Source organism: Arachis ipaensis, chromosome B3 (genome assembly GCF_059453495.1).
Source record: "Arachis ipaensis isolate K30076 ecotype BB chromosome B3, ASM5945349v1, whole genome shotgun sequence".
Classification (NCBI taxonomy): domain Eukaryota; kingdom Viridiplantae; phylum Streptophyta; class Magnoliopsida; order Fabales; family Fabaceae; genus Arachis; species Arachis ipaensis.
In genome coordinates, this window is record NC_142438.1 from 70,456,903 (window position 1) to 70,470,261 (window position 13,359).

Genomic DNA, 13,359 nt, shown 5'->3' on the forward strand with positions numbered 1-13,359 from the left:
TTGAAACACCAGAAAATGGTAACCAAGAATCAGGAAGCTTCCCTGAAGAGCCTAGAGAGACAGATGGGGCAACTCTCCAAGCAAGTATCTTTTGAGAGACCTTCAAACTCACTGCCCAGTGACACAATTCCAAATCCCAAGGAGGAATGCAAGGCAATACAATTAAGGAGTGGGAGAACATTGATAAGCAACAATGACACTACAAAGAAGCAAGCAGAGAACATCAAAGAACCAACGGAGGATGAGAAGCAAACAAAGGCAGATGAGGCTAAGAAGCAAGTTGTGATGCCAAACAAAGGCACTGAGAAACTCAAAGAGAAGGACAACCAGCCACATAGCTCAAAGGAAGTAGCTCAGGGGCAGCAGCAAATAGGAAAAAGCATCACACCTCCACTGCCATATCCCCAGAGGTTTAACAAAGAGGTTAAAGACCAGCATTTTCACAAATTCCTTGAGATTTTTAAGAAGCTGGAAATCAATATTCCCTTGGCTGAAGCACTTGAGCAAATGCCTCTATATTCCAAGTTTCTGAAGGATCTTATCAACAAGAAAAGAAGCTGGGATGAGAAAGAAACCATAATGATTGCTGAGGAATGCAGGGCCTTGATTCAAAAGGGGCTTCCTCCCAAGCTTGAGGACCCAGGAAGCTTCCTGTTGCCTTGCACCATTGGGGAATTGACAATCACTAAAGCAATGTGCGATCTCGGAGCAAGTATTAACTTAATATCATCCTCCTTGGTGAAAAAGCTGCATATAGAGGAGGTCAAACCAGTACAAATGTCTCTGGAGCTGGTAGACAAGTCAATGGTATACCCCAGGGGTGTAATTGAAAATCTTTTGGTCAAGGTGGACAGTTTTATATACCCTGCTGATTTTGTGGTTCTAGAATCAAACAATGATGATGGTGACTCTGTTATACTGGGAAGGCCATTCTTGGCCACTGCTAGAGCTATCATAGACGTAGAGGAAGGGGAATTAACTCTTAGGATGCATGACCAGAGCATCACTCTGAAGGTGTTGCCAGAGGCACAATTTAGCAAGGAAAAGAAAGACTATATGAAAAATGACCAGGAAAGTCACAGCAACATCCCAATGCTAAGGATTGTGCAGACTGATGAAAAAGCCCAAGAGGATGTTAGAGTATTAGCCACTGAAAAGAGAGGTCCCCAAGGAAAACCTACGGCCAGAAAAGAAAGAACAACAAAAGGAAAGATGAAACGCAGAAACAAAGCAAAAAGGGGTTGGAAGAACAGAAAGATTCCAACAGAGGGGCTTTCCAAAGGTGACAAAGTGCAACTGATATATCAACAGCTGGGGGCAAATCAACAAACCGAGGATTACTACACTGTCAGCAACATACTATCATTAGAACATGCTGAAATTGAACACCAGAGAACAAAGAAGAGGATCACGGTCAGGGGAGACAAATTGAGGCCCTACAAGCACCAACCACCATAAAAGAAAGCCTCAATGTCAAGCTAGTGACAATAAAAGAGCGCTCCATGGGAGGCAACCCATACTTTAAGATTCATGTCATTTTAAATTCAATAAATTATGATCACTTGAGCATGAATTCTTTTCTCTTTTCATGAACATGTCCATTTACTGCATGTACTATTTTGAAACATATGCTAAGTTTGGTGTACCTTCAAGCACACTTAACCAATATTACAAAGGATTTTGTTTCACATGCTTAAAATGTTTTGATAGAGCATATGGCCGAACACTAAGTTTGGTGTCCACATAGCTTCATGAAAATTTGAAACTCATGCATCAATAATCATACATTTGTTATTTTCCAAAACCTTATAAATAGAAAAATTCTTATTCGGTAATGAAGGCATTAATTGTGATGTACCCTTTGACAAGAAACAAGTTTGGTGTTCATCAAACCTTGATGCACCGATTCAAGGATACAATTAATCCTTCATGAAAAAAAAAAGAGAAAAAGAAAGTGTAATGGAAACAATTCTTATGAACATTTAACGTTTGAACTTCACTAATTGGAGGAAGAGACTCATTTTCTTTGTACATTACCAAACATTAAGTTTGGTGTCCTCTAAAGAGAGTGTCACGGTTCAAATAAGATAAGAATTGATGGTTCACATAGTATTACTAAAAAGAACACTCTTGCTACGGTTGGATAAGACTAATGTATGTTGTCTTGTTGTGATGACTAGGAGGTCAAAGAATCTTCAATGAAAAAGACAAGACAAAGGAAAGTATAGCATAAGGACAAAATCCCATCACATGCTTCAAGAAAGAAATCTGCCACTCCTTGAGAATGATCACGGCAAAGGCAAGGGAAGGAGCAAACTTTGTCTTCATTCATCCATACATGCATGCCTTTGATCTCCATAAGTCTAATTGCATCCCAACCCTTCATTGCTCATTTAAAAGCATACCACCTTCAAGCCATGCACATGACCGAATCACTCCTCAACATAACAAGCTTTGTGCAACCTTTCTCTTACTTTAAACTCCAACCACTTAAACTTCTCTTCATAATTTCTTGTCATAGCAAATCCGGTCCTAATTTCTTTTTCCTCCAAACACACATCAAACTCTCCAACATTCTTCACATTCCCTCTCAACCAACCAAGTGATCATGGCATCCTCCTCAAGAACCAAACGACGAAAAGGAAAAGATCCAATAGTGGAGGAAGAAACACATGAATATGACCAACGGAGGTTCAAGTCTTGGTTTCATCAAATGCAAATTCAATGGATGAACGAGAAAAGAATCTATCCTGAAATTCCATTCATGTTGCCGGATGATGGATGTCAAGAAATGAAGAACAAAATCCGGAAGAGGAGATGGGAGGAACTTACATCACCAGCCACCCGAATTAATACCAATATCATAAGAGAGTTCTATGCAAATGTCCCAAGGCTTGACATGCGTGAGCCCCCAACGTACAAGAGCTATGTGCGGGGGGTGGAAGTAGACTTTAGCCCGGACGCAATCAAGAAAGTCTTGAAACTAAACTCAGTCCGCTTTGATGAACCGGGATACCAACAAAGATTGAATGAAGATCAGGATTATGAGGAGATTGCGAGAGACATTTGTTTTGAGAACTCAGAATGGGAAGGAGATAACAAGAACAGATACAAGTTCCTGAAGAGATGTAACCTCACTCCGGAAGCAAAAGGATGGTATGAGTTGATGAAAAGGTCAATTCTGGGCACAGTGAACACCTCAGAAGTTAACAGGGAGAGAGCCGTGATGCTGCATTGCATCATTGTGGGAGGAGAGATAAGAGTTCATGAAATCCTTGCAAGAGACATTCAAAAGCTAGCTGAAAAGAATTCGGCCGGATCTTGGTTGTACTATCCGAGCACCATTTGGAGGTTGTGTGCAAGGGCTAAGGTTCCAGGAAGAGGAGAATCCAATGTGGTTAAGCCAAGGCATGCCCATAACCATTGAACGGATGATGATGCCCCTTGAAGCACATCAAGGCCGAAGGCCACATGGAGGAAGGGAAGTAGAAGAACCAATGGAAGAAGATGAGCCACACATAGAAGAAGAGCCACAAGAGGAGGAGGAACAGCCACACTTTTTCCCACATGGCAATATGGATATGACTCAAATGCAAGAAGCAATAGGGAGATTGTCTCAACAGTACACGAGAATCCAAGAAAGGCAAGAGGAATACCATTCTCTGTACATGAAAAACCAACAAGCACAAGAAGAAAGGGAGCTAAGAATAATGAACAAACAAAATGAATTCGAGTCAAGATTTCTTGTGATGCAAGAAGAACATGCCTTTCAATCTCATGAATCTTTTGGGAAGTTGGAACAAATGCAAGCTGAAAATTTGAAGGCTCTTAAAGAGTTCACAACACTCCAAGATGCAAGGTATGAAGTACAAGCCGATTACAACATCAATAGCCAAATCAAACTGAACTATATTGGAGAACATTTGCACAACATGGATCCGGCATTCCCAACTTTTGATGAATTCTTCAAAATGAGAAGTGAGGTAGAAGTGAGCAGGGCTATGAGACTCGAAGATAGAGTGGATGAGGCTATGAATAAGGCTGGCTTTTGGCAAGATCAACAGGCACCAAACAAGGATGGTGGGAACACTAGCAGCCAAGTGTATGAAAGGAGAAAGAAAAGGCATGACAAATGAAAGGTGGACTTGCTCCTTGTTCATCACTACAAAGAAAAAAGCATGCATTCTATCTGTTCTAAGTTGTCTTTGCATTTCTAAGTAGTTCTTCTTAATTAAAAGCCTTTGCATTATGTTTGTTTCTTTTAAAATAAGTAGGCTAGTTTATGTGTGTGCTTGTGTGTTTATTTTCACTTGACAAGAAGCATGTGTTGTCCCCTGCATCTTTAAATTCAATAAAAGAAATGCTTGAATATGAAGTAAGATGGTTTCTGTTAGATAGAAGTAGAATAAAAGTAAGTGGTGGTATGTGTGTGATTGTATATTAGCTCACTTTTAATGAATAAAGAGCCAGGATATCTCCTTCTAAGTAAAGAGTGGCCTACTGTCTATGAATCTCAATTGAATTAAATTCCTTGGTTAGAAAGAAAAACAAAAAGAAAAAAAAAAAAGATAGCCAAAAAGTGGCAGAACAAAAGGAAACAACAAGAAACAAAGCTGGACACCAATAGCTTGAACTTTGAAATATATGCCTGTGATGTCCTTGTACTAGGATCTGCTTGGATTAGTAAGCTCTTAGGAGTGCCTCAACACTTGGTGACTTGGGTTAACTAATCCGGGATCATCAGCTGAAAGTCCACTATCAAGAGCAACCTAAACTACAAGGCATTTAGTAACCCAAAGAGGTGCTGGGCATCAATGTTTTAAGAAGGAATGTGAGCCAAGTGTCTATGGTGAATAATGTGTCAAGTATAAAGAAAAAAAAATGAACTTGCTACACATGACACTCAAATAAAGCTTATGAACAAAGTAATAGCCAAGGATAAAGGAATAATGAGAGGTCATAGCAATATGTCACTTGAAGCTTGAAGGAGACTTTCTAGGCCTAGGAGTCAATAAGAAGTGAGTATTTGCATATCCACACAAAACCCCATGAACTATCAATAATACTCTGCTAGCATGAACATCCTCTTCCATTTCATTCTTTCTTCTCAATAAATCTTTTCTTGCTTGGGGACAAGCAAGCTTTAAGTTTGGTGTTGTGATGACAAGTCATCCTAGCCTATTTTAACTAGTCTTTTTCTTTTGTTTTCATTAGAATTATGCACTTTCTTGAGCTACAAGCAAGCTAATTGAGTAGATTTTCATGTTTCCCTTGATTGAACCAACCATATATGAATTCATGCCATTTCATGAGGTTTTATGCTATATTTGTTGCATATTATGAAAGAATGAATATCTCATGATTTTGAGCATAGCTTTGATGAGTTTGGTTGATTAATGATAGGTGAAGAAAGCTTGGAGAAAGGTTGAAGCAAGAAGGAATGGCTAGGAGTGAAGAGAGGACAAGGGAATAAGTGAAATTGAACCAGGAAGCAAGAAGCTGGACCTAAAGTTAGCATCAAACTTTTGCACAAACTTTTGGTTGAAAAGTTAGCCCCAACGTTAGCCCCCTAACTTGGAGGCTAACGTTGGAACTTGAAAATTCTCCCCTGGGCTCCAAAAGTTTGCGCCAACGTTAGCCCCCTAACTTTGAGGCTAACGTTGGCACATGAATTTCTCCCCTGGGCACCAAAAGTTTGCGCCAACGTTAGCCCCCTAACTTTGAGGCTAACGTTGGCACATGAATTTCTCCCCTGGGCACCAACGTTTGCGCCAACGTTAGACCCCTAACTTGGAGGCTAACGTTGGCACATGAAAATTCAAGGAAGAGGAGCAAAAGTTTGCGCCAACGTTAGCCCCCTAACTTGGTGGCTAACGTTGGCGCCACTAGCACACAAGGCAAGGCCAACGTTAGGGTCAAAGTTAGACCCCTAACGTTGGCACCAACGTTCATACCAGCAAGTTTTGTGGGCTGCTATGAAAAGTTGGAGCCAAAGTTAGACCCCTAACTTTAGCTCCAACTTTTGGTCCAACTTTTGCAAAACTCAAACCCGGTTCAATTGGTTCACTTTGGTTCTTCTTCAAACTTCAAGAGCAATCAACCAAGGCCTCTTTCAACCCAATTCCACCAAGAGCAAAGGCCCAACTCAAGGCTTGAAGATCATTGGAAGAAAGTGTATAAATAGGATAGAATTCAAGTTCTTCGGGGAGCTTTCCTTTTGGAATTTTCATAATAGTTTTCGGAGAGCTTTTGTTATTGAGTGAACTTTAATTTCTTTGTCTTGGGGAAGGAGAATTCACTTCTCTTCCTCTTAGTTTTATTGCTTTCAATTTCAATTACACTTGTCTTGGATCTTGGGTTGGAGATTTGAAGAAATTCTGTTTCAATCTCATCCTTGGATCTCTCTGTTTATTTACTGCTTAATTGAATTTCCGTTTCTGTTACTTGCTTCTCATCTACCTTCCTTGCAATTTACAATTTCCTTTGCAATTGTTCTTTTTGGATCTAGGAAGGCATTGAGATCTAGACTTAGTTCTCTAGTCTCTAGGTCCTGAGATCCAAATCTCCAATTTACATTCTGTTTCTTGCTTTCCATGTTCATTTACTTTTCTGCTATAAGATCCGATCCAATCCCAATTCCCTTTTACTCTTCTGTATAATGCAATTCAACTTTTCCTTGTTTAAATTCTGCAAATCCAATCCCCAATCCCCTTTACATTTCAAGCCATTTATATTTCTTGCATTTTAAGATTTCGCAATTTACATTTCTTGCAATTTAAGTTTCCGCAAATTTATGTTACTTGCACTTTAAGATTCAGCAATTTATTTCATGTTCTCTTTAATTCCATGCAATTTAAATTCTGCAAATCACAAATCTCTCAACCAAATCTTGATTCGCTTGACTAAATCAACCACTAAACTAAAATTGCTCAATCCTTCAATCCCTGTGGGATCGACCTCACTCCCGTGAGTTTTTATTACTTGATGCGACCCGGTGCACTTGCCGGTTAGATTTGTGTGTTTTGGGAGAAATTTATTTTCCTCCAAAATATCTCATCAGGGACCTCTCCAAATTAATTCAAGAAGAAATTCCAAGGGATGAAGCCAACAAGATTCGAACCAAGGACCAAGGAGAAGCAAGGAACTCACCTTGCAAGGAAATTCAAGAAGAAATAGCCAAAATGCAACCTCCATGGTTCGAACTTGGAACCACACGCTACTCCTTGCAAGGGAATTCAAGAATAAATAGCTAGAATGCTTCCTCCAGGATTTGAACTTGGGAACTCCTTGAAACATAAGGAAGGAGTGCCACCAAGTTTGGAAGAAAAATTAAGGAAAAATAGCTTAAATGCTTGGGCCAAGGTTCGAACAAGGGAACTCCATGAGAAGCAAGGGAGGAGCGTCCATCTCTTCCAAAGAAAATTAGCCTCCACTTCCTCCACCAGGATTCGAACCTAGGACATTGAGGCCATAAGCAAGGCACTGCACAAGGAAGCTCAGTTGGTTTTTCCAACAGAGCATTGCCTCTCCCCCAAGCCTCCACACTTGACACGGGCAGCACACTTGAGTGCTCAGTTGGTTTTTCCAACTGAGCTTGTCCCTGGGAGGTGAAATATTGGGCTGAAAATTGAATTAAAACTCCAACTTAATTCATTTCTTCACCAAATCAAAAGCCCATCCAAATTCCAAAATCCAAGAATAGAAAGTGTATAAATAGGAGTTAGTTTGATGTAATTAGAACCTTTTTGCTACCTCTACTTTTTACTTTTAATTTTTTCTTTTAATTGTCATTTTCATTTTTGAGCTTTTTACTTTGAATCTGAATTTCTGAGAACTTGGAAGGAGAATTGATCTCTCTTCTTCTTGGTTCTTGCTTGAGCACTCTTTTATTTTTTTCTTGCTTTGGATCTTGGGTGGAGAATTGAAGAACTTCTGTTTCAATCTCACCTTAAATCTTGTTTAATTTTTCTGCACAATTGAATTTCACTTTCTGTTTACTTTACTGCTTCATTTTTTAATCTTTCTGCAATTTATAATAAACTAGTCACTAGGGTTTACAGAAGTAAGTAATTGATGCATAAATCCACTTCCGGAGCCCACTTGGTGTGTGCTTGGGCTGAGCTTGTGTGTTGCACGTGTAGAGGCCATTTGTGGAGTTGAACGCCAGGTTTTGATCCATTTCTGGCGTTCAACTCTGGTTTTGGATCCTTTTCTGCCGCTGGACGCCAGAATTGGGCAGAGAGCTGGCGTTGAACGCCAGTTTGCGTCGTCCATTCTTGGCTAAAGTATGGACTATTATATATTGCTGGAAATCCCTGGATGTCTACTTTTCAACGCAATTGGAAGCGCGCCATTTCGAGTTTAGTAGCTCCAGAAAATCCACTTTGAGTGTAGGGAGGTCAGAATCCAACAGCATCAGCAGTCCTTCTTCAACCTCTGAATCTGATTTTTGCTCAAGTCCCTCAATTTCAGCCAGAAAATACCTGAAATCACAGAAAAACACACAAACTCATAGTAAAGTCCAGAAATGTGAATTTAACATAAAAACTAATGAAAACATCCCTAAAAGTAACTAGATCCTACTAAAAACATACTAAAAACAATGCCAAAAAGCGTATAAATTATCCGCTCATCAACAGTCAAGTAAGAAAAGATATAAATTGAAATTTTTCTCGAAGAGAATCTGAAACAAATACTCAAGAAGGAAATTACAAGAAATGGTATGTTGCACCGAAATAAATCAGAGTTCAGAGCAAGGAGCATAGAGTTTGTAAGGTGAGGATAAATGTTTCAAAAGATTCAAACAACAACCAGATACAGAGTCAAGCAAGGACATGCATGAATGATAATACAAGATTAGCAAGAAAGATCAGAATTAATAGAGAAAGAGATAACACTAAGCACGAATAAAGAGCATACGTCGAAACGAAACTAATCTCTAGAACTTAGTTTCTAACGTTCCCCAAAACCTCGTGATTCGCATGACCTAACACTGCTATTTCGTCTATGATAACCCATTAGTGTTCCCATATACATAAATCATTAGTATTAAGTTGGCCAAACTTGATACCATGAGGTATGCAATGGTAAACTAATAGCATTAATCATCAGACAGTCATGGATATAAAACATAAACTCTTGTCATCAGAACAAGCTATAAAGCATGACAGACACTCAGAGTATGCAATGAAGCATAGTCAGTCCACTTCCAAGGCTCTATAGGAAAGACTGCTCTGATACCATATTGTAACGTCCCGTCCGGCAAAATACCTTGCTTAAGTCAGGGTATTTCCACTAGAAAGAACATTACGTAACCTTCTCTAGTATTGACTACTTAATTATCGAGCCTTTGTATCGAGTTCGCGTTTCAGTTTTAAGAAAATTCCAGAAAATTTTGTTTTTTTTATTCATTAAAGTCATAATTCAAACATTCACAAATAATAATAATCACATAAATATTATTGATAATAATTCTTATATAAAAGAGACCAAAAAAAACTCAAACACAATATACTAAACCTACCCCTCTATGTAAAATAAAATCTCAAAGGACAATAGTGAGGGGACTCTATGAAAGCAATTAAAACCATAAAGAAAGCCTACTGATCTCTCGCAGCTTCAAATTGCATCTTCAAACCTGTCGCTGAAAGGGTGAAAAATTTGGGGGTGAGAACCAAACCACATGTTCTCAGTAGAGGTCGAGAATGCCGTGAAAGTAAAGAATAAAGCACAAATAGTTAACTGCATTCATAGACATCTAAAAGGAAACTAACTTTCTTTAAAGGCATTAGTTAATTACTCAATATTCTAAATCCATATTTTTCTTGTAAAACTTTTAAAAGTTTCCTAGACTGTATGAATGACCAACCTGTCCCAGTCATAGGTTCATTAAGTCTATGCTGAACCAGTTTGATTTTTCATACCTTACTAGACCATAACATAAAAGAAGTTACCTACGCGGTATAAATGATCATCCTGCTCCAAGCATAGGTTCATTAAGTCTATGCTGAATCAGTCAGATACTTTATACAAAACTAGACCTCAAACGTACCAGTCACGGCCTTAGGCGCAAACAACTCAATCAACACCCAATTTACCACAATCCAGCCAATCAGTTACAAACACAAGTAATGAGGTTCAAACACAATCAAGAGCAATTACATCAAGTATAGCAACTAGCAGTTAAACAGAATTATTCACTTAGGCAAACCAATTACAATATACACACCCAAACAATGTCACATAGATGTATATGATGCATGCCTGTCCTACTGGCCATGAGCTCACGCATCGGTTATGTTGCCAGACCCGATTCGGATAAGCGGGATTAGACCACCATCCTTATCCGTAGGTTCCATAGACAAGCGGGAATTAAACCACCATCCTTGCCCGGAACACGCAAGCGGGATTAAACCACCGTCCTTGCCTCCACAGTAAGCGGGATTAAACCACCATCCTTACTGGGTACATAAAATAATACGCAAGTGGGATCACACCACCGTCCTTGCTGAACAATTTATCAATACGTGAGCGGGATAAAACCACCGTCCTCACTGCAGGCGGGACAAAACCACCATCCCTGCATAATGGTTTACGCACTGAGCAAGCGGGACTAGACCCACGCCCCTACCAACAATCTCATAAACCAAATATTCTTTTCTCAAAAGAACCATTGAAGTTATTATCATTAAATAAGCCTTAAATATTTATTTTGATCAAGTCCTTATATTTTTTTATAAAATTTGGACATAATCTCCTTTAAAAATAGGACTTATCCACCCTTACGGGTTCCTTCTTTCTCAACAATTCATCAGCCTCTTTCAGCATTTGCCACAGCAATATATTCTCAAAAACATTTGATAATAGAAAATCTATTTCTTAAATTCCATATCCAAAATAATTACCAACACAACTTGGCAGCCTGATTTCCATTTTGTTTTTAAAATATCAAATGAATTCGGAATTACGCAAACTTTAAATCCATGCGACCGTCTCGGATTAAACTTTCTATTAAATCAAAAATCATAATTTTTCGTTGTCTCTAGCTTCGGGAATATAAGCAAAACCGTGACTGTTCTGCAGTATTTTAAATCCAAAAGACAGCAGCACCATACAACATTTGAAATTTCATATAAAATCCAAATTAAATCCAACCACCTTCAAAATTAATGTGGTTAAACATAACTCATCCAAATTTCTTTCTAAATTAGTTCCATTGTCATACCATTTTTAATGAAGGAGTTACGTAGCTTGGAAGTTAGGTAATCCTCTGCAGAAATCTGTTTTACAAATCATTGAACACAACCTCTTCCAAGTCCCATAACTCACTTATTAAAACATGAAAAACCCTGAAATTTGAATCATATATACTAAACATACTCAAATTTCACCTCCAATTAGTTGCATCTCAATATCACTCCAGAGTTAAAAATTATAAAACCTCAAAGTTACTGACTTAGAAAACAAAGCCTGACTTTTACTGCATAAAACATCTTTCTTTGAAAATCCAAATATTTAAAACCACAACTCTAACAATTCTAAATTTTTATGAAATTAAATTAATAGGACCAAAGTTTCATTTAAAATTGGTTCCATTTCAAAATTCCAACTGCAGAATTTCCAATAGAGGAATCAAGTTGCTGCTGCGTTAAACATTCTGCAGAAAAACCAGTTTTGACATCCGTGATTCAAAAATTCACCATAAATCATAAACTTAGTGAAAAAGTCTCAAATTCAGCAGTCCAGTTCCCTATATCCCCAAGCTCAATCCAGACTTGGTCCCACGCAATTCCGATAATCACAGAAATAGTTATAGTTTTTCAAAGTTTCCGGCTTCCTTTAAAAATAATGCAGAAAATCAAGTTTTACATTTTAACTTTGAAAAATCATAACTAGTTCTATAGTTAATTCAAACTTCTCAAAATTGAGTCCCAACAACAACTTTTACTATACTTTACTCAGCCTTTGCTCTTATATAATTTCGATTATCGTTGAATAACGGATTCACTTCCAAAGTCACCTTTTAATTTCAAAAATCAGTTTTTCAGCAATCTATTTAGTATTCAAAATCCAACCCTTCAAAACCCCTCAAAACCAATTCCAAATCAACCACCAACCAAGTTCATTAACATTACAATATACCAGATAACCACTCAACGGCAACAAATCCAACATAACCCATTAAAATTCAGAAATTCTCAACAATTAGTCATCAAGCAATTCCCAATCCACATAATCAATGAATATCACTAATCAACAATTCCAAATAACAATCTCAACCATTCCAATCACAATTTCAGCCACAATTCAATATTCACATAGTCAATCAATTACTCACAGATATTAAATCTATTTGCAGTTATTCAATAAACCTTGTAGGCATTCCTAAATTAAAATCATTTTAAACCCCCTACCTCAAAGTGTCGAAATCCATAGAAATTGGAAATGCTGCACTCATGAACAACAACCTTAATAGCAGCCATATCATCTCAAAGTAGTAGCAGCAACAGTTTGGCATCTCCGATCAACGGCAGCAGCATTATTTCCGATTCATTCTTCACTCTCGCAGTAGTAACCACGGTGGCAACAAAATAGAGTTCAAATTCAATGGAGTCGGAAATGGAAATGAGTTCAATAAAATTGGAACTACAGATAGCTTACAATGAATTATCGGAGCAGCAACAATAGGATTTCCGGGAAGCTCCAGTGGTGGTGGAAAGCTTCAGCATCAGCCAAACAGCAGCAGTAACAATTCAGAGTAGAGCCAGAACAGGGTCACGCCAACAATAACAGTTCCAGCAGCGGCGATTGCATCTTCTCAGATTCCAGAAACCAGAGGCAGAAGCAGAACTAGCTAGCTTCTCCATTCGGTCCTCCAGCGATGATGTCCGGTGATGCAACGGCTCGGCGACGGCGACGGCTACGAAGGGCACGAACGGCGACACTGGAATGACGGCGACGGAACCCTCGCAGTGGTGGTTGTGGGCTGGTGGCGACGGCGGCGTGGAGCATAGCTCCTCTCCTTGGTGGCAACCCTGACCCGCGCTCGTTCTCTCTCTCTGCTGGCCCCTCAACGACGATGGCGGGCGAGCTCCAGGGCAACGGTGGTGACGGCGGGACAAGACGCGACGGCAGCTTCTCGATGGTGGCGAGCTCGCAGCAACGGCGACCATGGAGACGCGACGGGACGAGGTTGAACGCCGACGCTGCAGTTCACGAGGATGACGACGATGGTGGCACGGGCTCCTTGCGGCGGCAGTCCGGCGGTCATGGTGGCGCGGTGGTGCACGAAATTGTGATGTCCAGGCTCAAACAATCCCTGGCAACATGAGCAACTTGGTACGCGTAATCGTGATTACA

The 13,359-nt window shown here is 39.3% G+C and overlaps 1 pseudogene; it reads right to left on the reverse strand.

Annotated features, from left to right (window-relative positions):
- Positions 1-12,656: 12,656 nt before the first annotated feature.
- On the reverse strand, positions 12,657-13,172 carry LOC148571047 (uncharacterized; annotated as a pseudogene).
- Between the last annotated feature and the right edge of the window lie 187 nt (positions 13,173-13,359).